At 47.1% G+C, this 24,341-nt stretch overlaps 1 protein-coding gene across 8 annotated transcripts in view; it reads left to right on the top strand.

The window, feature by feature from the left end:
- ripor1 (RHO family interacting cell polarization regulator 1) overlaps positions 1-24,341 on the top strand; it is a 342,398-nt gene that overhangs the window by 219,981 nt on the left and 98,076 nt on the right. Inside the window, exon 1 of one of the 8 annotated variants that reach the window (XM_085991337.1) lies at positions 10,704-11,071. The exons of 6 other annotated variants lie outside the window; for them this stretch is intronic. The gene's annotated coding sequence lies outside the window, so the exon portion shown is untranslated. Of the gene's footprint in view, positions 1-10,703; positions 11,072-13,121; positions 13,155-24,341 lie in introns of those variants that run through there. One more of the 8 variants, XM_085991338.1, reaches the window with a different exon arrangement.

The following is a 24,341-nucleotide window of genomic DNA, read 5'->3' as shown; positions in this document are numbered from 1 at the left end:
CTGCAACACTTCCCCCTGGCTCTCCTCCAGGCAAGACGTGTCCCCTCCATTGCCATCCCCTGGCGCGGATGAGGGTTCCCCTGATGTGCCGCCTTCCTCTTGGTCCTCGTCGTCCTCCTCTTCCGAGGGACTGGCACGCTCCGCTTCAGGGACCTCCTCCTCACCAGCTGAAAGCAGGAAGGCACAAGAGTAGCTTTAGAGTGAGGACAGGGCGTCAGCGAGGGAGGCATGAGTGTTGGCATTATGCGCATTGGTGGGACAGTGGCAAAGGATGTAGATCTGAAGCGCAAGGGGAACGAGAGAGGTCCAAACGGTCATGTCCTTACCATTGGGGCCCAGCACAGGGTCGGCATCTCCAATAGCTACGGGGCCAACCACCCGGGCACGCATGAGTCGAGCCACGCGCTCCTCCAGGTCACTGAGCTCCTGGAACTGGACACGGCCTCCCCCGGTGACAGTCCGGCTCTTTAGATTCTGCGCCAGCTTGGCCTGCAAGAGAAAGGACGGCCTCTAAGTACAGTGGGTGCCCTGTTGTTGTGTGCACTGCCTCCCATGGTCGAATAGCTTGGCCAGTGTGTAAAGTGCAGAAAGTGCTATTGATCATGCCAGTGCCATAGCTGCGGGAGGAGGGCTGGCCATTAGGCCTTTGAGGTCCCTTTGCCCATAATGTGAGGTGCACATGCAAGGATGAGGAGGACACTGGAAAGGGTACTCACCCTGACCAACTGAGTGAGGTCGTTGTACTACTTGCGGCATTGGTCACCAGTCCTGGGGACATCGCTGTTGGCTGAGACCCTCTGGGCGATTTCCCTCCAGGCTCTCCTGTACTGCCTCCTGGGAGCCTTCTTGCCACTGTCCGGGCACAAGATCTCTCTTTTCTTTTCCAAACCCCTAAGCAGCACCCTCAAAGCATGCTCTGAGAAGCGCTGCGCTCGTTCACGGGCCTTCTGCATGGCTTCAGGCGCTATTTGGGTCCACCAGCAGTGTTCAGGCCTAGCTGCAGGGCTCCACTATCCAGGGCGTGGCAGCAGACAAAGTCGACCCTTCCCCCTTTAAGAGCTGGCCGGCGTCAGGGTGTCTGCTGTCAATCAAAACATGACCGCACCTGCGCTGCGCCCGGCCTCGGCGTTATCAGTCTGCACCGCCGGCTTAGCACCTAAAGATAGGAGTGCAACGCCAGCTTCAGCGCTCGCCCAAACTCCTTGGCCAAAGCTACTGAATATCGGCGAAGTGGCCTCCACTTTCCGGCGGGCGCTAACTTTAGCGCCCGCCCGACTTTACCGCCCCAAAAGTGGCTACACTGAATTTCTAGGCCTGAATATTTTGTATCAGTCTTTACAGTAGAGGACACCAAGAATATCCCAACACTGGACAAGCAGGGGGCTATAGGGGGGGAGGAGATAAATGATATACCTATCAATTCATCCAATGAAAAGCGACGAGTTAAGAAAGTAACTATAGGTTTTTGTTGGCTAAATAACAGAGCCCACCCTCGTGGGTGATCGGATACAACAAGGAGGAATGCCAGCCAGTCGACTACCTTTATACCTGGGCAGGTAGGTGGAGTCATGGGCGGAGTCAGCAGTGGTCAGCCCAGGTATAACAGCGTGACAAGAGGCGACCTCGTATGGTGATACAACAGTGTGAACAGTGATAACCATAGAGTAACGATATAATAGTGATAACTATAGTGTAACGATAGTGAACGATAAAAGTGGTTTACCACATTCACCCCTTGTTTAGATTTGAGTCCGGCGGGGTGAAGTGTACTACCAGTTCTGGTATGTCAGTCTGTCCGGAGGCCTCGTAAGCCTTTCTGATCGTCGCAGCGGCGGTGTTGCATTATCCGGTGTTAATGCTGGTGTCTGCGTGGTCGGCGAAGGCTCGTGGGGTTCCGGCATGCCATCTACCTTGGCTGGAATTGGGGGGGTGGTGAAGGTGGTGTCTCCGGAGTGCCCGAGGGTGCGAGGTCTCGTAAGGAGACTGTGTCCTCCCGCCCGTCTGGGTATGCCACATAGGCGTACTGGGGGTTGGCGTGCAGGAGGTCCACCCTCTCGACCAGGGGGCCCGTTTTATGGGCCCTCACGTGCTTTCGCAGCAAGATGGGCCCCATGAGAGGTCAGCCAGGTTGGTAGCGTGGTTCCCGTAGTCGACTTCCTGGGGAAAGCAAACATTCGTTCATGGGGGGTGGCGTTGATGGCAGTGCAAAGTAGTGACCGGGTGGAATGCAGCGCTGCCGGGAGGACTTCCTGCCAGCGGGAGGTTGGGAGGCCCTTAGACTTTAAGACTAAGAGGACGGCCTTCCATACCGTCGCGTTCTCTCTTTCCACCTGGCCGTTCCCTCGGGGGTTGTAGCTGGTGGTCCTGCTTGCAGCAATACCTCTCGCTAGTAGGAACTGACGGAGTTCCTCGCTCATGAAGGAGGAGCCCCGGTCACTATGTATATAGTTTGGGAACCCGAACAAGGCGAAGAGGTCGTTCAGGCATTTAATGACCGTGGTACTGGTCATGTCTGGGCAGGGGAAGGCAAAGGGGAAACTGGAGTACTCATCAACAATGTTGAGGAAGTACACATTATGGTCAGAGGACGGGAGGGGCCCCTTAAAGTCGATGCTCAGGCGCTCGAAGGGGCGGGTGGCCTTGATCAGGCTTGCTCCGTCCGGCCTAAAGAAGTGCGGTTTGCACTCGGCACAGGTCTGGCAGTTCCTGGTCATGGTCCTGACCTCCTCGATGGAGTAGGGCAGGTTGCGGGCCTTAATGAAGTGGTAAAGTCTGGTGACCCCGGGGTGGCAGAGGTCGTTGTGGAGGGTCTGAAGTCTATCACTTTGCGCGCTGGCGCATGTAATTCGTGACAGAGCATCGGGGGGGTTCGTTCAGCTTACCTGGCCGGTACAAGATATCATAATCATAAGTGGAGAGCTCGATTCTCCACCTCAAGATCTTGTCATTCTTGATTTTGCCCCTCAGCTTGTTATTAAACATAAAAGCGACCGAACGTTGGTCGGTGAGGAGGGTAAATCATTTGCCTGCCAGGTAGTGCCTCCAGCGTCGTACCGCCTCCACAATCGCCTGGGCCTCCTTCTCGACCGACGAGTGTCTGATCTCAGGGCCCTGTAGGGTCCTTGAGAAGAAGGCCACCGGTCTCCCCTCCTGGTTAAGGGTGGCGGCTAGGGCGAAGTCGGATGCATCGCTCTCGACTTGGAAGGGGATGGACTCATCCACTGCGTGCATTGTGGCCTTGGCAATGTCTCCCTTAATGAGGGAGAAGGCTGCGCACGCTTCCTCCGTAAGGGGGAAGGATGTGGACTTCATGAGGGGTCTGGCTTTGTCCGCATAATTGGGCACCCATTGGGCATAGTAGGCGAAGAGCCCCAGGGTTCTCTTCAGTGCCTTTGGACAGTGGGGGAGGGGTAGCTCCATGAGGAGGCGCATTCTTTCGGGGTCGGGGCCGATGACTCCGTTCTCTACTACACAGCCGAGGATGGCAAGGCGCGAGGTGTTAAACACACATTTATCCTTATTGTAGGTGAGGTTCAGCCGTTGGGCCGTACGGAGGAATCTCTCCAGATTAACATCGTGGTCCTGCCAGTCGCGGCCGCAGATGGTGACGTTATCTAGATAGGGGAACGTGGCGTGCAGCCCGTTCTGGTCAACCATCCGGTCCATCTCCCTTTGGAAGACCGAAACCCCGTTGGTGACGCCGAAGGGAACCCTAAGGAAGTGGTAGAGGCGGCCGTTCGCCTCGAAGGCTGTATACTGGCGGTCCTCAGGGCGGATAGGGAGTTGGTGATAGGCCGACTTAAGGTCGATGGTGGAGAATACCCGGTACTGCGCAACCTGATTGACCATATCAGATATGCGGGGAAGGGGGTATGCGTCCAGCTGGGTGTACCTGTTTATGGTCTGGCTGTAGTCGATGACCAGGCGGTTTTTATTGCCGGTCTTAACGACCACGACCTGGGCACGCCAGGGGCTGGTGCTCCCCTCGATGATGCCCTCCTTCAGGAGACGCTGCACCTCAGAGCTAATGAAAGCTCTGTCCCCGGCGCTGTACCGCCTGCTCTTGGTAGCGACGGGTTTGCAGTGGGGGGTGAGGTTAGCGAACAGGGAAGGTGGCGGGACCTTGAGGGTGGATAGGCCGCAGGTGTTACGCGGTGGGCGGTTTAAAATCTGCTGGTTGTCGACTGTGAGTGGGGGGAGGGGTCCGCCGTATGCTAGCGTGACGCTTTGGAGGTGGGATTGGAAGTCTAGGCCTAGTAGGACGGCAGCGCATAGCTGGGGCAGGACGAGGAGTTTAAAATTTTTATACTCCGTACCCTTAACCGACAGGGTCACAACACAGTAGCCGCTGATGTCTGTGGCGTGTGACCTCGATGCCATCGAGATCCGGTTGCGCGTTGGCAGGACAGGGAGGGAGTAGTGGCTCACCGTGTCTGGGTGGATGAAGCTCTCCGTGCTTCCGCTGTCGAACAGGCAGGTCGTGGCATGGCCGTTTACTTTGATGTCCATCATCGACTTGGACAGGTGATGCGGGCGGGCCTGGCCCAGTGTGACGGAGGCTAGTGTATAGCTGAGCGAGTTGTTGTAGTCTGCGGTTGAGGCGGTAGTCGGGTCTAGAGGCACGGTGGCGGTCGGGCGTGGTGGGTAAAATGGCGTCTCCCACGAGGTTGGACAAAATGGCGGAGAAGATGGCTGCCCCTATAACTCACATGAGGCACTGCTGGTGTCGGTTGCCTGGATCAAAGATGGCCGCCCCATGACTCACGTGTGGGGATGCTGGCCTCTGTGGTCTTGATGGAAGATGGCCGCCCCCACAGCTCGCATGAGGCACTGCTGGCCTCTGATGATCCACCTCTGCAGGCCTTGGCGAAGTGGCCTTTCTTCATGCAGTTTGAGCAGGTAGAGTTCCTGGCTGGGCAGCGCGCCCTCGGGTGTTTCGCCTGGCCGCAGAAGAAGCAGCCGGCGGCCCGATCGCGGGGGTCAGAGGTCGCAGCCGGTACCGGGGGTGGCGGTCCCGATCGGGTCCGGGACGCCGACGCTGAGGTAGGTCCCGGGGTGGGTGCTGCGGGGGGTATTGGGGTCGGTCCCAGGGTCGCAGGTTACAGTACCTTGAGTATGCCTCGAGGTCCCGATGGGCCACTTCGAGAGAGCGAGCGAGGGCTGCAGCTTTGTCCAGGTCGAGGTCCTTTGCTTCCAGTAGTCTTTGCCGTGAGTAGTCGGACCGCAGGCCTTTCACGAAGGCATCGCGGACATTGTCTTCAGTATTTTCTGCCACCGTTACTGCTTTAAAGTTACAGTCTCTGCCGAGTGCTTGCAGCACCTGTAAAAATTCATCCACGGTCTCTCCTGGCTGTTGCGGGCGGGATCTTAGGAGGTGTCTGGCATACATGGAATTTACCGGGCTCAGGTATTGTCTTTTCAGCCGGTTGATGGCGTCCTCGTATGTTTTAAGGTCCCGGATGAGTGCAAATACTTTAGGGCTCACTTGGGCGGTCAGAACTCTTAGCTTGGATCTCTGAGGCACGCCGGATTCTCCCAGGTAGGACTCGAAACAGCTCAGCCAGTGTTCGAAGTCGAGGGCTGAGTTTGCTGCCTGTGGGTTTAGATCCAGGTACGGTGGTCTGAGGGCTTGCAGCCAAGCTGGCTGCTGTGGCTGTTGTAGCTCGGCGTCTGGCTGGTCGTTTGACTGCTCGCTTTGCTGCTCAGGGAACGACATTTTAAAATTTAGCCAATAAAATTGATATACCTATCAATTCATCCAATGAAAAGCGACGAGTTAAGAAAGTAACTATAGGTTTTTGTTGGCTAAATAACAGAGCCCACCCTCGTGGGTGATCGGATACAACAACGAGGAATGCCAGCCAGTCGACTACCTTTATACCTGGGCAGGTAGGTGGAGTCATGGGCGGAGTCAGCAGTGGTCAGCCCAGGTATAACAGCGTGACGAGGCGACCTCGTATGGTGATACAACAGTGTGAACAGTGATAACCATAGAGTAACGATATAACAGTGATAACTATAGTGTAACGATAGTGAACGATAAAAGTGGTTTACCACAATAAACACGATCAAAATCACTAAGGAAGTGGGACTCGAGGCGGATAAATCGCCTGGACCTGATGGCTTACATCCTAGGGTCTTGAGGGAAGTGGCGGTAGGGATTGTGGATGCATTGGTAATAATCTTCCAAAACTCTCTGGACTCAGCAAAGGTCCCGGCAGACTGGAAAACTGCTTATGTAACACCCTTATTTAAAAAGGGCAGTAGACAGAAGGCTGGAAACTATAGACCGGTTAGCCTAACATCTGTGGTAGGTAAAATTTTGGAGTCCATTATTAAGGAGACAGTAACAGGACATTTGGATAATCATAATTTAATAGGACAAAGTCAGCATGGTTTTATGAAGGGGAAGTCATGTTTGACAAATTTGCTGGAGTTCTTTGAGGAAGTAACATATAGGGTGGATAAAGGTGAACCAGTGGACATAGCGTATTTAGACTTGCAAAAGGCATTTGACAAGGTGCCACACAAAAGATTATCGCTTAAGATAAAAAATCACGGGATTGGGGGTAATATTCTGGCATGGATAGAGGATTGGCTATCTAACAGAAGGCAGAGAGTTGGGATAAATGGTTCATTCTCAGACTGGCAATCAGTAACCAGTGGTGTTCCGCAGGGGTCAGTGCTGGGTCCCCAACTCTTTACAATCTATATTAACGATTTGGAGGAGGGGACCGAGTGTAACATATCAAAGTTTGCAGATGATACTAAGATGGGAGGGAAAGTAGTGAGTGAGGAGGACATAAAAAACCTGCAAGGGGACATAGACAGGCTAAGTAAGTGGGCAGAGATTTGGCAGATGGAATACAATACTGGAAAGTGTGAGGTTATGCACTTTGGCAGGAAAAATCGTAGAGCAAGTTATTATCTTAATGGCAAGAAACTGGAAAGTACTGAAGTACAAAGGGATCTGGGGGTCCTGGTGCACGAAATTCAAAAGGTTAGTATGCAGGTGCAGCAAGTGATTAAGAAGGCCAATGGAATGTTGGCTTTCATTGCTAGGGGGATAGAATATAAAAATAGGGAGGTATTGCTTCAGTTGTACAAGGTATTGGTGAGACCGCACCTGGAATACTGCATACAGTTTTGGTGTCCATACTTAAGAAAAGACATACTTGCTCTCGAGTCAGTACAAAGAAAGTTCACTCGGTTAATCCCGGGGATGAGGGGATGGACATATGAGGAGAGGTTGAGTAGATTGGGACTCTACTCATTGGAGTTCAGAAGAATGAGAGGCGATCTTATTGAAACATATAAGATTGTGAAGGGGTTGGATCGGGTGGATGCGGGGAGGATGTTCCCGATGATGGGTGAAACTAGAACTAGGGGGCATAGTCTTAGAATAAGGGGCTGCTCTTTCAAAACTGAGATGAGGAGGAACTACTTCACTCAGAGGGTGGTAGGTCCATGGAATATGCTGCCCCAAAAAGCTGTCGAAGCTACATCATTACATAAATTTAAAACCGAAATAGACAGTTTCCTAGAAGTAAAGGGAATTAAGGGTTACGGGGAGCGGGCAGGAATTTGGACATGAGTCTAGGTTCGGATCGGTCATGGCCCTGTGGGTAGCGGAGCGGGCCCAGGGGCCGTGTAACCTGATCCTGCTCCTGTTTCGTGTGTCTAATTCTGTTAGATTCAGGAGATAGTCCTGTCATAGTGGATTGGCGGTTAGGATCAGATCAGCCATGATCTTATTGAATGGCGGAGCAGGCTCGAGGGGCCGATTGGCCTACTCCTCCTATTTCTTATGTTCTTATGTGCCCAAGCTGGAACACTCTGGGTATGGATTGAACATGTTACTGCGAACCTTTGTTTCCTCTCTCTCGGAAACTTGAGTATTTGGGGCATTGTGTCCTCAAATCCAGTAGGGTTCTAAATGAGGCACCACAACAAATGTGATCCTTGAATGTTTGCTTCTGATTGTTTGGGGAAAACTGGATTAGCAGAAACAGACCCTCCCCTTTTTGTCAAATTTTTAACTTGGAACTATTGTGACTGTGAAGGTGGAAAGCAGTATACCTTCTGGTACCAATCCATCCTTTTAAAGTTTACTGGCCTGCTCCATTTGGTTTCTGTCTCGTGCTTGTGTTCTCTGACTTGGTAAACTCAGTGCTGTCCAATGGTCAGTAGAAGTGGATTATTGGAGGTGGTGTAATTTTAAGGCACAGGCCACTGTGGGGATTTGGGCCTCTGAGCCATGTGCTCAATATAATCTGAAGTCCGTCTCATTTGGGTCTCTTCCAAGAAACCACAAACTATTTTCTTTTATTTCAATACTTAAGAGATTTCCAATGAGGAATTTGGTTTTATTTTTATGAAGTTGGTTGGGGATTTATCTCCCTTTCCTTTTTATCCTCAAGACCCCCTCTCCCTGTTGAACTTGGAAGTTGTACTCTACATAGAGTTGTCATGTCTGATCAGTATAGACCTTTGAACTACACTTGGTTTTACAGTTTCAGTGGCTATTGTAGTCGGGTCTGTAGAGCGGCTTCTGTTGCATTACTATTTAAATTTTATTTGGTATAATGCAATGAAAGCTTAAGCTTAGAATTATTTTTGTTCCGGGAGTGACTGTAGCCTGGATCTCTTGTGCTGTGACGTGCAGCAAAATAAAGCCCAGGATCACCACAGTTCACATCCTGTAAATAGTTTAGAGCTTGATGTCTGTCATAGTCGATTGATGGCAATAGCCTCACAGACTCCAACTGAATGTACTAAAATTGAACATGGGCATCTTTTAAGGTTGTAATGTGTCTCTGGACGTCTTGTTGTTTGATACCTGATCTGGTTGATGCTCCAATGCTTTATATTGCACTGCAGCCTGTGTGTGGTCCTGTACCCTGTGGCACAGGGAGTTGCACTTGTCCTTTATTGAAGGTCGCGGATTAGTAGAGTTACTGACTAATGCACCGTAAGAAAAGCAAAGACTCTTATTACTCAGCAGAGCATAAAAGAAAAAATAATGCCCAGGGATCAATAGCGTAAGCTCAACAAGCCTTTCTTTTCAACCAGGGGGTGCCAGAGTATGGAAAGAATGGATTTTAACCTGGTGAGTCAGTGTGTTGGTACTCCAGCACGCAGTGCTATGCTGTAGTGAGCTGTGGGTTTATCCTGTGACTCCTAGTGTCAAATGTTGGATATGGGGGGGGGGGTGGGGGAGGAAATTACCACCATAAATTACATTGAAACATATTTTCCAGGGAAGGAGAGAATGCTCCAGATCAGTACAGAATCCTTTCTGAAATCTGACTGGTTTTATATCTAATTCTTGCAGCTGTCACTTTGTATTGTATGATGGAAAATCCCAATACCCCAAATCACAGTGAGGTCATTGAGTTGGGTATTGACGTGTCATTAAAGCTCACCAGTCTTCCTGATTGCAATAGGAGTTACACTTCTAGTTTAATGAGGAAATGTTGCTAATCAGTCTCTCACATGAGGCCTCTGCAGCTGTTCAATTGGCTGTAAAGGAACTCGTGGCAAAGAGTTTGGGGAAAAAAGAGCAGGGAGTTCTCCCGGTGACCTGGCCCATATTCATCCCCGAATCAACACCACCAAAAAAAAAGGTCATTTCTCTCATTAATTATGTGTGGGATCTTGCTGTGCCCCAGATTGGCTTTACCTATGTATGATGCTGATTAAGACCTACTCCTTTTAATTCCAAGTCTAGTAACTTGAATTATTGAGAATTAGATTTTTTGCCATGCAATCAGCACGTTGTAATTAACAGGAGTAGACGATACCCTTCATTGATGTGAGGTGCTCTGGGAAGCCCCAAGAAAGTGATCAGGCAAATATAAATACTTGTTGACTTTCCAATGAAATTGAAATTGAAGTTAAAATTTGCACTGGATACTCTGGCAAGTACAGAATTTGAAGTAGTCCAAAGGTTTAGGTCCAGTAACAACTTGGGTTGTTTCCAGGATATTACCTTACACTGTAACCTGGCCTCTGTGTTTGAACCTGCCGCTGCTGCCACGAGCCCCGCTTCTTCTGCTGGCACTCTGAACCAAAGTGGCTCATTATAACAGTGTGTGCGGGTGTCTGCAGGACATACATTTAGCATTCGTATGCCTTTTTTTTGTTGCAGATTAGTTTGAGGCATCTTATCTCGGTGGGAATCTTGATGATTCAGTAGCTCCTGTTTGGTGCAGTAGGTTCAGATTTATTTAAAAGCATTAATCAGACTTGCATATGACTAATTGTCCAATCAATACTGACTTAAGATGACGCAGTAAAAGGGCATTTATGTCCAAGTGAGTAGGTCCGAAGTTTGAGATTGCGGGGTAGAAAGGGATCTATGACGGGCAGCTGTGTTGTCGAGTGAAGTGAAGTGAGGTTCTGGAGGATGTTGGTTTAATGGTGGAGGGCTTTCTCTCTGAATCACTGGTTTCCTCCAGTATTGTATAGTTGCTAGGGTGATGAATAATGACAAGTGAAAATAAGAGGCCTGTAATTAAAGCTATAACCTAATGAACCCTGAAATGTCTTTTGGCCATTATGATAATACACATGAGTAATGGGCAGCAATTACTCTTGGAGGGTCTGAGCATATAAGTGGATTTGATTTATTTTCCTTAATCTGTTTCATTCTCCTTTTTCTTCCCACACTCAAAAAGCTACAGGAGTTACTTTTGAAAATGTTTTTTGCATTTTTGCAAGTAACTCCTGTAGTTTTCAAGCTTGAAGACCTTACAGCTTTTTGCTACAATAATAGTCCGAGGTATGTAGCAGTTTCACTTGAATCATCTTTAAGCCTACCCTCAGATGGGGCGGTGCAGTTTTGCTCTGTTTCTGTAGCTGGTTTACACAATAAAACTACGTTTCAGTTATGACTATTGGGAGCAACAGGAAATGCATGATGTCAGTGTTTTGTGTGGGAGGGATCCCAAAAGCTCCAGGGCTTGAGCTTCATTCCTGTTCTGAGTGGACAAGAACAGACAAACTGGAGCTGAATGATGTCGATTTAGACGTAGCTGCTGTTCACCTGTCGGTCTCCGTGGATTAGAAGGTAAATGTTCCGTTCATTGAATTTGTACACTGCACATTATTGGCTGCCTTAAAATTGAGTAAATATACAATAAGTATGTATGGTCCATAGTCTTTGTAATATGCTGTTGATGAAAGGTAAAAGTCTCATTGGCTGGCTAAGTTGGGCCCTACGTTCTTGCCGTGTTGGACTCAGCAAGTTGTTTGCATCAAGGTTGCTACAGTGAGCTGCTACTGCTGCCCTTCTGGCTGCATTGTGCCCCTTCCTTTGGGGCTTTTCTAATGCTTTCCTTATCTGTACTAAACATTGCCACCTGTGCCATTAGCCTACTAAATACCATTTCCTTTTGTGAAGCCAAATAAGGCTTTCAAAGTCATTGAATCTGTGAGCCCGAGAACAGCCTGGAATTTTAACTAGGTTTAAATGCTTTCAGTAAAATATCATTATTTTGTGTTGAAAGATTAAATTGATAAATCACTTGGTTGTGAGAAGTGAAATCTTTGAGAGAACCTGCGGCCCCAGAATTGTAGCGCAAAAGCCAGGGCTGCTGTCTGTTTAGTTACAGACTGTACATAGCCGCATTTGCCTCTATTGACGAGACCTCTTGTCAAATACATGGAAATTAATAAATGGTGGGAAATTAAGGTCCTAAATTAAGTGGCTTAAATTTGCATTAAAAAAACAAAATTCTGTCTCTGTTCTTTCCTCCCCTCCTGTTTGGGGAACTGCTCTGACTATGCCAGTCGCCCTGCACCTTTAATAAATAAAGTGGCCATTATTAATGTGTGAACTTTGCCTGTGTGTTACCAGGCTATTCACAGCAGGGGCCATTACAGCTGAGGCCAAGTCTGTCCTCGCTGTTGGTCAGACGCATGCAGTTCCGTCGGGCGGTCATCGCTCAGCAAGCAGGAGCGAGTACCCTGGTCATTTTCTTTATTTTTCCTTTCTCTGAAGCCAATTGTAATATTCCTACTACTAGCTTGGTGCAAACCAGGAATTGAACCCAAAACCTGTCTGGTCTGTATGACTCAGCTACTGCCTGGATAGATTCACTGAGCTGTGTGCCCTTCCCACTGTGTGCGCATTCAAACTTCTTGTGTAATCAGTCTAGTGGCCAACGAAAAACTAATGAAATTCACTTCAATGAGACAAGGGACATTGAGCAATAGACGGTCAGACTTGCGATCACTCAGTTGGGAGCCGGTTGCTTGGTTCCTTGATTTATTTGGTCCATCTGTAAGCAGAAAGTTTATTGGAATGATCTAGTTTCCTGAACAACTTTTTGAGAATTGTTTGTACAGAGTAGGCAAAATTAAAATGAGCCTAAACAAGAGCACCTCAGGGCAAAGCTCAGTAAGATTGTAGTTAATCACTCCACACAACTTGATATGAAGCTGAACCATAGAGTAGAAGCTTTCAGCTTCAGTCCTGGTCTGTGCTGATTTGATGACTCGTGCCAAAGTACAGTTCCATGAACATCACACTCTCCAGTACTGTAATAGAGAAGCATTGGGATGTGAGAGAGGTAAACAAGGCAAAATGCACTGCATAAACATAATGTACACTAGGCATGACTATCAAAGTTTGAAAACAAAGCAGAGGAGTTGATTTCCATTCTGCAGCCAGAAGTGTTGGCTTCACCAAATGGCAGTGTAACTTGGTATCGGTGAGAAAACAGAAATTGTGTTAAAGTGGTACAGGGGCAAAGGTGATGCCAGAATGTACTTTTAACATCCAGTAAATCTCACAAGTAACCATTCTTCATGGGTGATCTAGATGGTCAGTGTTGGAAGACTATTTAGTCATGGGGAGCATCCCAGTCAAGCCAGTCTTGTTCTCGTCTAATCACCATGTACTTGCACGTTACAGCAGGAATCCATGATCTGAGCTTTGAAGCATGAACTGTTGCCAATTTTTTCCCTCCTGTTCCCTCTATTTCCACCCCGATCACTATGAGCTCAAGTATCTCAGCTCAGATCAAGGATCAAACCTTTTTTTGATATTGTATTCTGTTTCCTAATTCTAACAAATCATTCTACACTGCAGTGTCTTTACTGAAGGATCCACCGGGGGCGTTTGCTAGCTGTTCGAGCAGTTTAACCAGGTGAAAATTTATAATTTGGTCATTGAGCCTCTTTGATTCCATTTTGGTCCCATAAACTACCTATACATCAGCTTTACTAATGGACAGGACACTCGGGCAGTATTCTAAAACCTAAGGGCTGTTTCTTTGTGGTGGTTTCATGTGTTGGAATGGCCAAAATCGATGTGGTGGTGTTCATTTAGTCTGTGGGTGAAGGTGAATTGAGTCAGCCTTTTATCCAGCGCAGTTTGGTCATATAATACGTGGTTTCAAGATTTATTGCTGGATTTCCCTAAGGATTTGTTTAATATACATGAGGGAGTGGTTTAAATTAAAAATGGACTCAAAACCCTGACTGTACATTAGCCAAGTGCTGAATAATTCTAGGTGCAGTGGGCTGCATGTTTCTTTTATGTTGCAACCCAGGTGCAAAGAGAAGGGATGTTTGGATCACAGGCATCTTCAGCCTTTTATCTCTCTTCTCTTCCTCCCCTGCCCCACCTATGGAAAGTATGCAATTTTTTTATTCCGCTAACACTACACGTTTGACTATAGTTTACTGCTTGTGTATGTGCTTATTAATTCTCTGGCATACGAGTCCTGTAGCTTGATTAAAAAATTAAGTGCAATTTTAGTCTTTCTGTGCACTGCATGTTTATACTTTCCTCTGTCCGAAGAACAATGAGCTGTTTACTAACTCCTTGTCATCTCGGGGCCGCATTGTTTCTTTCAGAGAAACAGGGTTCCCTTTGCGGAACACCTCCGTTCAGTCCGTAAGGATGACCCCGAGCTTCCGGTCGCCTGTCATTTTAATTCACCGCCCCATTCCCACTCGGACCTCACTGTACTCGGGCTCTTGCATTGTTCCACGGAAGCTCAGCATAAGCTCGAGGAACATCACCTCATCTTCCGATTAGGCACTTTACAGCCTTCCGGACTCAATATCGAGTTCAACAATTTCAGATCAGAACCTTGGCCCCTATTACATTATATTTTTTATCCACACCTTTGTTTTGGCCCTTTCCCCCCGCCCCCCCTTTTTTCCCTCTCCCACATGGCAGCTGTCTCCCAATCTGCCAGCACATTTCACACCTAATCTAGAGCCGTCTTTTGTCTCCACTAGTCCTATCACCATCTCGTCTCGTTTTGAATACCTCTTCAAATCAAATCAAATCAAATCAACTTTTATTGTCATTGTTAGTGCACAAGTGCAGTACAACGAAATGTAGGCTTGCGGCTCCCGAGAGTGTACAATTTGGATTGGACACTTAACATTTCAACATACATTTGTACATATATATTAGCATAAATATGACCATAATAAAGTGCATCGGCAGATGTGCAGGCTTTAGTGTTTATTTGTGGAGTTCAGTAGGATGACAGCCCTGGGAAAGAAGCTGTTCCTAAATCTGGTCGTACGGGTGCGAATGCATCTGTAGCGTCTTCCAGATGGTAGGAGGGCGAACAGACTGTGGCTGGGGTGGGTAGGGTCTTTGATGATGGACCGTGCCCTCCGTAGGCAGCGTTTCTGATATATATGTTCTATGGTCGGTAGCCGGGTGCCGGTAATGCGTTGGGCAGTTTTGACTACCCGCTGCAGGGCTTTCCGGTCATGGGAGCTACAGCAGCCGTACCATACCATCCCGTGATACAGTTTGTCAGGATGCTCTCTATAGTGCAGCGGTAGAAGTTAGAGAGGATCGGGGTGACAGATTACATCCCTTCAGCCTCCTCAAGAAATATAGGCGCTGCTGGGCCTTCTTCACCAGAGAGGAAGTGTTGAGGGACCAGGAGAGGTCTTCCGTGATGTGGACTCCGAGGAACTTAAAGCTGGCCACCCTTTCCACCTCCGCCCCATTGATGTGGATGGGGGTGTGACTTCCGCCTTTGGACTTCCTGAAGTCCACGATTATTTCCTTTGTTTTCTTGGTGTTAAGGGCCAGGTTGTTGTCGGCGCACCACTTCACGAGATGCTGGACCTCCTCCCTGTAGGCTGACTCATCGTTGTTGGTGATCTGGCCTACTACTGTGGTGTCATCTGCAAACTTGATGATGGTGTTGGAACCATTAACAGCCACACAGTCGTGGGTGAAGAGAGAGTTCTCTCCCAGCCCCCATACTGGCCTTTTAATCTATTTCATTTCCTGTGCTGCTTCAGTCTTGACAAAGGGTTTTGACCCGAAACGTTGACTCTGTTTTCTCTCCACAGATGTTGCCTGGCCTGCTGAGTTTTTCCAGCATTTTCTGTTGTTATTCCCTTTGTTCTGCTCCCTGTTGGCTGTAGTTAAATAGCTGCTGCTAAACATAGAGAGTAGGTCCTGCACAATGCTATCTTTCCCATGTCTCTGGGAGAGTTTGTGTGATGTACTCGATTGTAATTCAAGTGTTTTTGGTGCTGCCCAAGGCTGCAGAAAAGAACTTGTGCTTTTTCCCCCATTTTGCATTCAGGCTCTGTACCCAGTGGATCAGGTGTGACCTGCTTTAGTTACATTTTTCCAACAGTGCCTTACAACCAAAGTTCCCTCTAATTTTTGGGGGGCTGTGCGGCCCATTCAAAATTCCACACATGCGTGGTTTTTCCCTTTTTTTAAAAACCGGTGAACCAGGAGCCCCAGAGCACGGTGTGGCCGCGCAGCTTAAAGGCACCATTGCTTACAACCCCATTGTCAGCAGATCCTCGCCTATATGCACAGTGACTTTTTCCATTGTGGAGACGAGAGATGTCTGAAGACTAGATGTCTTTACTACAACAACAACTTGTATTTATATAGCATCTTTAACGTAGTAAAACGTCCCAAGGCGCTGCACAGGAGAATTATAAGACAAAAAAATTTGACATCAAGCCACATGAGGAAAAATTAGGGCAGGTGACCAAAAGCTTGGTCAAAGAGGTAGGTTTTAAGGAGCTTCTTAAAGGAGGAAAGGGAGGTAGAGAGGCGGAGAGGTTTAGGCAGGGAATTCCAGAGCTTAGGATCTAGGCAACAGAAGGCACGGCCACCAATGGTTGAGCGATTATAATCCGGGATGCTCAAGAGGGCAGAATTAGAGGAGCACAGATATCTCGGGGGTTGTGGGGCTGGAGGAGATTAGAGATAGGGAGGGGTGAGGCCATGGAGGGATTTGAAACAAGGATGAGAATTTTGAAATCGAGGCGTTGCTTAACCGGGAGCCAATGTAGGTCAGCAAGCACAGGGGTGATGGGTCATTGGGACTTGGTGAGAGTTAGGACACGGATAGCAGAGTTTTGGATGACTTCAAGTTTGCATAGGGTAGAACGTGGGAGGCCAGCCAGGAGTGCGTTGGAATTGTCAAGTCTAGAGGCAACAAAGGGATGGATGAGGATTTCGGCAGCGGATGAGCTGAGGCGAGGGCTGAGATAGGTGATGTTACGGAGGTGGAAATAGAGGGTCTTAGTTATGCTGCAGATATGTGGCCGGAAGCTCATTTCAGGGTCAAATATGACACCAAGGTTGCGAACAGTGTGGTTCAGCCTCAGACAGATGTTATGGAGAGGGATGGAGTCAGTGGCTAGGGAACGGAGTTTGTGGTGAGGACCGAAAACCATGGCTTCAGTCGTCCCAATATTTAATTGGAGAAAATTTCTGCTCATCCAGAACTGGATGCTGAACAAGCAGTCTGATAATTTCGAGATCGTGGAGGGGGTCAAGAGAAGTGGTAGTGAGGTAGAGCTGGGTGTCATCAGCAACTGACACTTCCGCACGTACGCTGATGACACCCAGCTCTACCTCACCACCACTTCTCTTGTTTTCGGATGATGCCAAGAAGCAGCATGTAGATGAGAAATAGGAGGGGGCCAAGGAGAGCTCCTTGGGGGACACCAGAGGTAACGATGCGGGAGCAGGAAGAGAAGCCATTGTAGGTGATTCTCTGGCTACGATTAGATAGATGAGAATGGAACCAGGCGAGTGCAGTCCCGCCCAGCTGGACGACGGTGGAGCGGCATTGGAGGAGGATGATGGAGTGGGCAACAAGTCAAGAAGGATGAAGCGGAATAGTTTACCTTTGTCACAGCCACAAAGGATTTGTGACTTTGATGAGAGCCATTTCGGTACTGTGGCAGGGGCAGAAACCGGATTTCAACCTTTAGTTGAATTTGACCTGCTCCAACGACTTTCAAGCACTGCAATCTTAGATTTGTCGACTATGTATACACCGTGACCAAAAGCTGCTTCAACGTTAACCTCATCATCCGTTGCTTGTAAATGATGCAAACAGAACTGGGGTAGGTGGCAGATTTGCTGCAGGAAGATCCCAAGACCCGATACCAGCGAGACCAGTACTGGAGGGCAGGGCTTTCCTGGCGCGCCCGTTAGGGGATGCTTAAATCATGAGTATTCTTTCAAACATGGACTGTGGCACTTGTAGGTCTTGCTTCAATGCTGTTGCACATTGTCACAAAATTAACGGTACAATGATATGTGTGTTACATGTAGCATATGAGGGTGTGGGAAAGGACTTGCCTTTTATAAAGCACCTTTCACCACTTCAGGATGTTTCAAAGCTCTTCGCAGCCAACAAAGTACTTTTATGTGTAGTCACTGTTGTAATGCAGAGAAACGTGACGGCCGATTTTCAAGTAGCAAGGTCCCACAAACAGCAATGCGATAAATTTCCAGTTACTATGTTTTTAATAATGTTGGTTGAGGGATAAAAGTTGGCTAGGATGTTGGGAGAATTTCCCACTGCTCTTCAAATAGTGCCATATGATCTTTTACATCCACCTGAGAGGACAGATAACCGGTTTAATATTTCATCCGAACGTTGGCACCTCCAACAGTGCAGCACATTCAGTACTGCATGAAGTGTCGGCCTAGATTATGTGCTCATGTCTCTGGAGTGGGACTTGAACCCACAACCTTCTGACTCAGGTCAGAGTGCTACCACTGATGAATGGGAGGCCATATTTTCCAGTGTCCTAATGATACTTGTACCAAGTTGCTCTATAGTGATTAAATGGGTTTGCAAATGCTCATATTTTAGGATGAAGATAGCAGAATCCACATAATGTAGCACTGATGGCCTCTATACCATATACAGTAGTAAAGCTTCACAATTACCTTGTGGGGGTTGCCAGGTTAAGATCCAGTTACGTTTTGCAATGAAGTCTACTTAGGAGTATTTCAAACACTGTGCAGCGTTCAGCCCTGTGATGGGAACACCCATTTATAAATTGATGTTTTTTTTATGCTTCGAGTTATCTGAAAACAGACTTTGGCAGTTAATTAAGTGTGAAGTTACACCCATACAAGGTTTGTGTACATCAGACCCTACTGAAAACTCCCTGGGCTGCCACTGGTGAACTATCGCTGTTTACACTTGACTGTAAACCTAAACAGGGATAACTGCAGGAAATAAATAAAGGGAGCTGGTGGGTTTGGTTATCTTTAATTATCTTGCTGGACAAGAGGTTGGTTATTATACCATGAGTGCACTTTTTACGTTCTGTCAGAGCACAGACTTGAAAGAAAGGTTTGGAGCCTGGAATAATGGACTTATTTAGTCATCCTGGCAATGAACCAGTCAATTTATTAAAAAAAACTTGGAAAATGTAACTTCAGTGTATATTTAAACAAAAAGACCACGGTGACTTTTTCCAGGCTCTCTTTCCACATAGAGTATAAATCTTCAGTGATTCTTGTGTGTATAATACAGGGTATGAAGATGCAGGCCTGCAGCAGGCTTAGTGTGTGTATATATAGATATATACTCACTGCTTTAGTGTCTCGATTAGGTCATCAATAGCCAGAGCTGCCAAGCAACCACCAAGTATCTTGTTTGTTGAGGGAGTGGTAATGGCTGGTATTTAAAGGCGATGTTTTTGAGATGTTTATGCTTTTTCCAGTGACTGTTCCCTGAATGTTGAAATTTAAATAGTTTTAGAAATTGCTTTGGAATGCTGATGTATATATTGTACACCTGCATCCAAGTGGCTGTCTTGTATCTGCTGGCAGTCTTGATGTTGAGGCTACCCTAATTCATACTGTGTACCATCTACAAGATGCACTGCAGTAACTTGCCAAGGCTTCTTCGCCACCACCTCCCAAACCCGCGACCTCTTCCACCTAGAATTACAAGGGCTGCAGGCGCATGGGAACATCACCACCTCCAAGTTCCCCTCCAAGTCACATACCATCCTGACTTGGAAATATATCGCCGATCCTTTATTTGACCCATCATCGCTAGATCAAAATCCTGGAACTCCCTCCCTAACAGCACTGTGGGAGTACCTTCACTACAAGGACTGCAGCGGTTCAAGATGCGGCTCACCACCACCTTCTCGAGAGCAATTCGGGGTGGGCAATAAATGCTGGCCTTGCCAGCGACACCCACATCCCGTGAATGAATTTTTAAAAATTCGAAGGTGGTGATGCAACAAAGCTGTGGACCTGTACAGTTGTTTTCAAGTCATTGTTTGTGACTTTACTTAATTGTAGTGCAGCTATCTGTTCCATTGTCTGGGCATGTCATGTACAATAACTCTTCTGCATTTATGGAGGAAGACAGGAGAATTTCAGCCACTCGGCTTGCTGGCAGCTATGTTTTTGGCCTTTGCCTCCAACAGTCCATTGACCTTTTATGTTGGGAGACCAAGGCAGTGCTGCTATTGGATGTGTGGCTGAGACCATGGTGGTATCACTGCCAGTGGTTAACTCTAGCTGATGTGTTGGCTGTTGGTAGGCTCAACCATGTCCCATGGTATCTCAGCATGGATTATTTGAGTCTTTTGTGTTATCAATTTTTAGGATCACTTGTGCTTCATTGTTTCCTGTTGGATGATATTCTCCTCCCACTCCACAAAAAAGACCATTAAATTGTGCCTTTTTTTTGTATATTTGATGTGTTTTAATATTGATCACCAGCTTTGCGATGTGGCATAGTGTAGTGTATTTGCTGAAGCATTTTGCTTTGATACAAAGGCTAATTCATCAATTCAGTCTAATTAAATTAATTTTGTATGTAATAGTCCTGGGATAAAACTGTTTATAACACTGAAGTCATCTTGTGGTATACTTACATATGGAAATGTTTTATAGGTTACTGCTGTACTGGCTCCCACTGTTGATTTGCGCTGAGCATTAATGGCCTACAGAATGTTGAGGAAAGGCCAGTATCCGATCCTGGTGCAGACTTTTTTATTTAGTAAAGTGCACTATGTTGTCAATAGAGTCATGGGAACTGTGGAAGAATCAGGGTTGGAAATGCACTGAAACATACTGTTTGCCTGTAGTTAGGCCCTAAAGGATCTTGGACCACATGACTCACTATTTCCCAGTTCTCTTGACTGACCGCTCAAATTGATTGACTGAAGGAGGCATTGTAATGGAGCATTGGCCAAATGCAAGATGGTCTTTCTGTGGAAATAGTTACTGGCAGAGCCAAACCTCTTTACAATACTTAATCCTACTGGCATTTTATATTTCATTTCTCTCCTCTTTCCCTCCAAATGTTGAAATTTGAATGGTCCAGGTTGGCTTTGTGGTGTTTTTGTTTTTTTGAAATAGTATGAGGCTAGACTCCTGAGGGTCTTTGAAGCAGAGAGTAAAAGAAAGAAAGACTTGTGTTTATGTAGCACCTTTCACGACATAAGGAGTCCCCACAGTGCTTTACAGCCAATGAAGTGCTTTCAAAGTGCAGTCACTGTTGTAATGTAGGAAATGCGGCAGCCAATTTACGCACAGCAAGGTCCCACACACAGCAATGAGAACTCCCCAGCTCTTCTTTGAATAGTGCCATGGGACCTTTTACGCCCACTTGAGAGGGCAGACGGGGCCTCGGTTAAACGTCTCATCCAAAAGATGGCACCTCCGACCGGGCAGCACTCACTCAGTACTTGACTGGAGTGTCAGCCCAGATTATGTGCTCGAGTCTCTGGAGTGGGTCTTAAACCTGTAACCTTCGGACTCCGGCGAGAGTGCTACCAACTGAGCCACAGCTGACACCTGAAATGTGATGTAGTGAAATGTGTTCCCAAAGAGTCCACACGGTTCTGTCCCATATGATGTATATAGACACCAGTGTTCATCCATCCATCTTGCACCCTTTACCTGGATTTGTACAGGGTTGTGTGGTGATAATCCTGCCGGCCAGCTGCAACTTTTGTTTTCTTTGCTTGGTGCACCCCAGGGCAGGCGCATTTTATTTTGGTTTACCCTACAGATTAGGTGCTTGCCTCTCGGTGTGTAAACACATTCAGCATCTTGAACCCGATCTTGCCCCAAGGGTCAAAATAGCTTTTTGATGAAGTGCGAGGAGACGCTGCACCAATTTCTGCTGGTTTGGGACCAAATGAATTGGGCCCCTGTTCTGGGTAAAATCACAACACTTGCTGGTGAAGAACAACTGAAATTCAGCCCAAGCCCCTCGAGAGTTCGTTGTATTCCAGGGAACTAACATTGGCTCAGACTTTGCACCAAGCTTTCTGAATTCTGTGTTCCTTTTCTTTCATCTGCCTTTTTAATCTTTTTAACCCTCAAGGCAGTTGTTATTGGATGCTATGCCCTTTGAGAGGGTGAGTGATTGGATAACACCCACTCCGAGCTCTCTAGTCTGTACTGCTCTGTCAATTGTAAACCCTTGGCTGTAGGGCAAAGGTCAACCTACACCATTCAGAAAGACTAGCTCGTGTTGTAAGATGCTTGTTGATTGGCTTGACTGAGACCTCCGTTCTGTAACTTTCTACATTTCTATTAAATGACAAATGAGTGTTTAAAATCGAATGTGTCACTGTGGTGAGTGTGTGACTAAGAGCAGTTATGTCAGCACACATCTCTGGTGTGAGCTTGCATTAATTTATTTGGAATAACCCGTGAAGCGTAGGTTATAAATACCAGACTTGCATAGCTCTGCTTCTGGGAGAAAATGGATGTCTTCCGTCTATTCTTTGAGAGTTGCCCAGCCCTTTCCCTTTCCTGCATCACTCCCACCAATGACCCCTTTGAATAGAATATCAAATTCCCGGGTGGAAGCAAGACAAAGGAATTACCCGAGATTTGACTGAAGCTGGAAGTAATTGGTGCCTGTAGGAAAAAGGTTGATCTGTGGAGAGTTTTGACTGGAGATTTTTGTTCTTGTGTCCAAACGTGGTGATATAGCGATCATTAGACTATTAGTACTCTGAAGTGCAATCTGTGCCATGGGAGTTTAACGTTTTATTGTTCCTTCTGGGTCGGAAGCAATCTTCTGAAGAAGGCATGCAGATTTAATGTTGTGTAGTGGCTTTCAGCATTCCAAAGAAATGGCAGAAAAGTGATGAAGTTTTCTTTCCTCTTTTTATTCTCCTGCTTTCCCCTTTTCATGAACTTCCTCTGTGCCATGTATCATCCCCAGCCAAGGGGGAACAGCTGATGGTGGGACTTTTGCATTTAGTACTTCAGGTCACGAGAGACTGATATGTGTGCAGACGCGCCACATTTACATTCCAAAATCCAGCTCCTTTATCGCAACGACTGAATCGTAGACCCGTGAAAATATTTCCATGTGTGGGAGTTGTGGGCACTGAGCCATGTCCTGCCGCTCTGGCCCAGTGGATTCAGGCTTCAGCTGTTGTGCTGTCGCAGGCTTGTTTCATCAGAGCTAAGGATCATGGGAGTGTGTGGTGTCGTGTGATGGCCTGAGCACTGAGTGGCTCCTGTGCTGCCAATCTGGGTTTGAACCCGAAAGAAAAAGAAAGACTTGCATTTATATGGTGCCTTTCAAGACCTTGGGACGTACCCAAAGCGCTTTACAGCCAATGAAGTACTTTCTGAAGTGTATTCACTGTTGTAATGTAGGAAACGTGGCAACCAGTTTGTGGGAGCTTGCTGTGCGCAATGTGATAATGACCAGATAATTTTTTTAGTGATGTTGGTTGAGAAAGAAAGAAAGACTTGCATTTATATAGCGCCTTTCACGACCACCGGACGTCTCAAAGTGCTTTACAGCCAATTAAGTACTTTTGAAGTGTAGTCACTGTTGTAATGTGGGAAACGTGACAGCCAATTTGCACACAGCAAGGTCCCACAAACAGCAATGTGATAACGACCAGATCATCTGTTTTAGTGATGTTGGTTGAGGGATAAATATTGGCCAGGTCAGCAGACAGAACTCCACTGCTATTCTTAGAAATAGTGCCATGGGATCTTTTACATCCACCTGAGACGGCACCTCTGATGGTTCAGTACTGCACTGAAGTGTCGGCCTAGTGCTCTGGAGTGGGAATTGAATCCACTACCTTCTGACTTGGGTAAGAATGCTAGTACTGAGCCACGGCTAATACCTGTGTATGTTCCGGCAGGAGTCTGGAACATGGAGGCGAAGGATGCCATTAAACAAAATATATTAGACCTAGCTTTTCATGGGTGTAGAATTCTGCCACTGAGATAAAGGAAACGGATTTAACAGTGCAAACACTGATGGTGGGCTCATGAGCAGTAGCTTTGTAGAATCTGACCTGAACAAATAGTGCAAGTGACTGGAGTGCAGCGACTGCCTTGTAGGCAAATTGTTGCTTTTTGTACAAATCCAAAGGGTTCCTTGCATTCAAACATGGGTTTCTTAAAAATAATATCCAAACCACCAACTTGGCACACATCACAGCGTCACCAACTCATTCTTCAGATAGAAATTCTCCAGTACAGCAAGGAAAGAAGAAAAAAGATCAAAATAAAAGTTTAAAACTTTTGTAGCCATCTGTTCAGCAGGAACACTAAGACACAACTTTTCACCCCACAAAAACCAACACAAAGATCCGCTGATGCAGTAATTCCGAAGGGAGTGAGAATGCAACGCTCGGTCAGAGAGCATCAAACAGCTGGCGGGAGTCTCTGCTTTCTCCATATAAATACCCCTCTTATAAACAAGCACTTTTACTGCCTTTGTATACACTGTGAAATACTAGTACATCAGCCATACGGTCACTCCCCTGAAATTAGAGGGCACAAAAGCACAGCTAAAGTGCAACTTGTACATAAGATTAACCACACACCCAGCCACTGTAGAATCTTCCCAATGAACATAATGAGGCGGAGTACTAGTCATATATTAGCATATCATCCATCTATACACCCGCAAAATCCATACACCCACCCAAGAGATGGACCTGCAGAAAGTAGCCAAAACCATCCTGGACTCGTGGATACCACTAGTTTGTCCGTGGAACAAAATAAATAGCTCCTACAGCTCCCCATTAGAGAATTGGGATAAGGCCAG

The sequence above is a fragment of the Somniosus microcephalus genome, chromosome 6 (assembly GCF_052327205.1).
Source record: "Somniosus microcephalus isolate GS21.2 chromosome 6, FLI_Smic_1.0, whole genome shotgun sequence".
Classification (NCBI taxonomy): Eukaryota; Metazoa; Chordata; class Chondrichthyes; order Squaliformes; family Somniosidae; genus Somniosus; species Somniosus microcephalus.
Note: the sequence above shows the minus strand (reverse complement) of the source record. Positions and strands in the feature narration are given on the sequence as shown.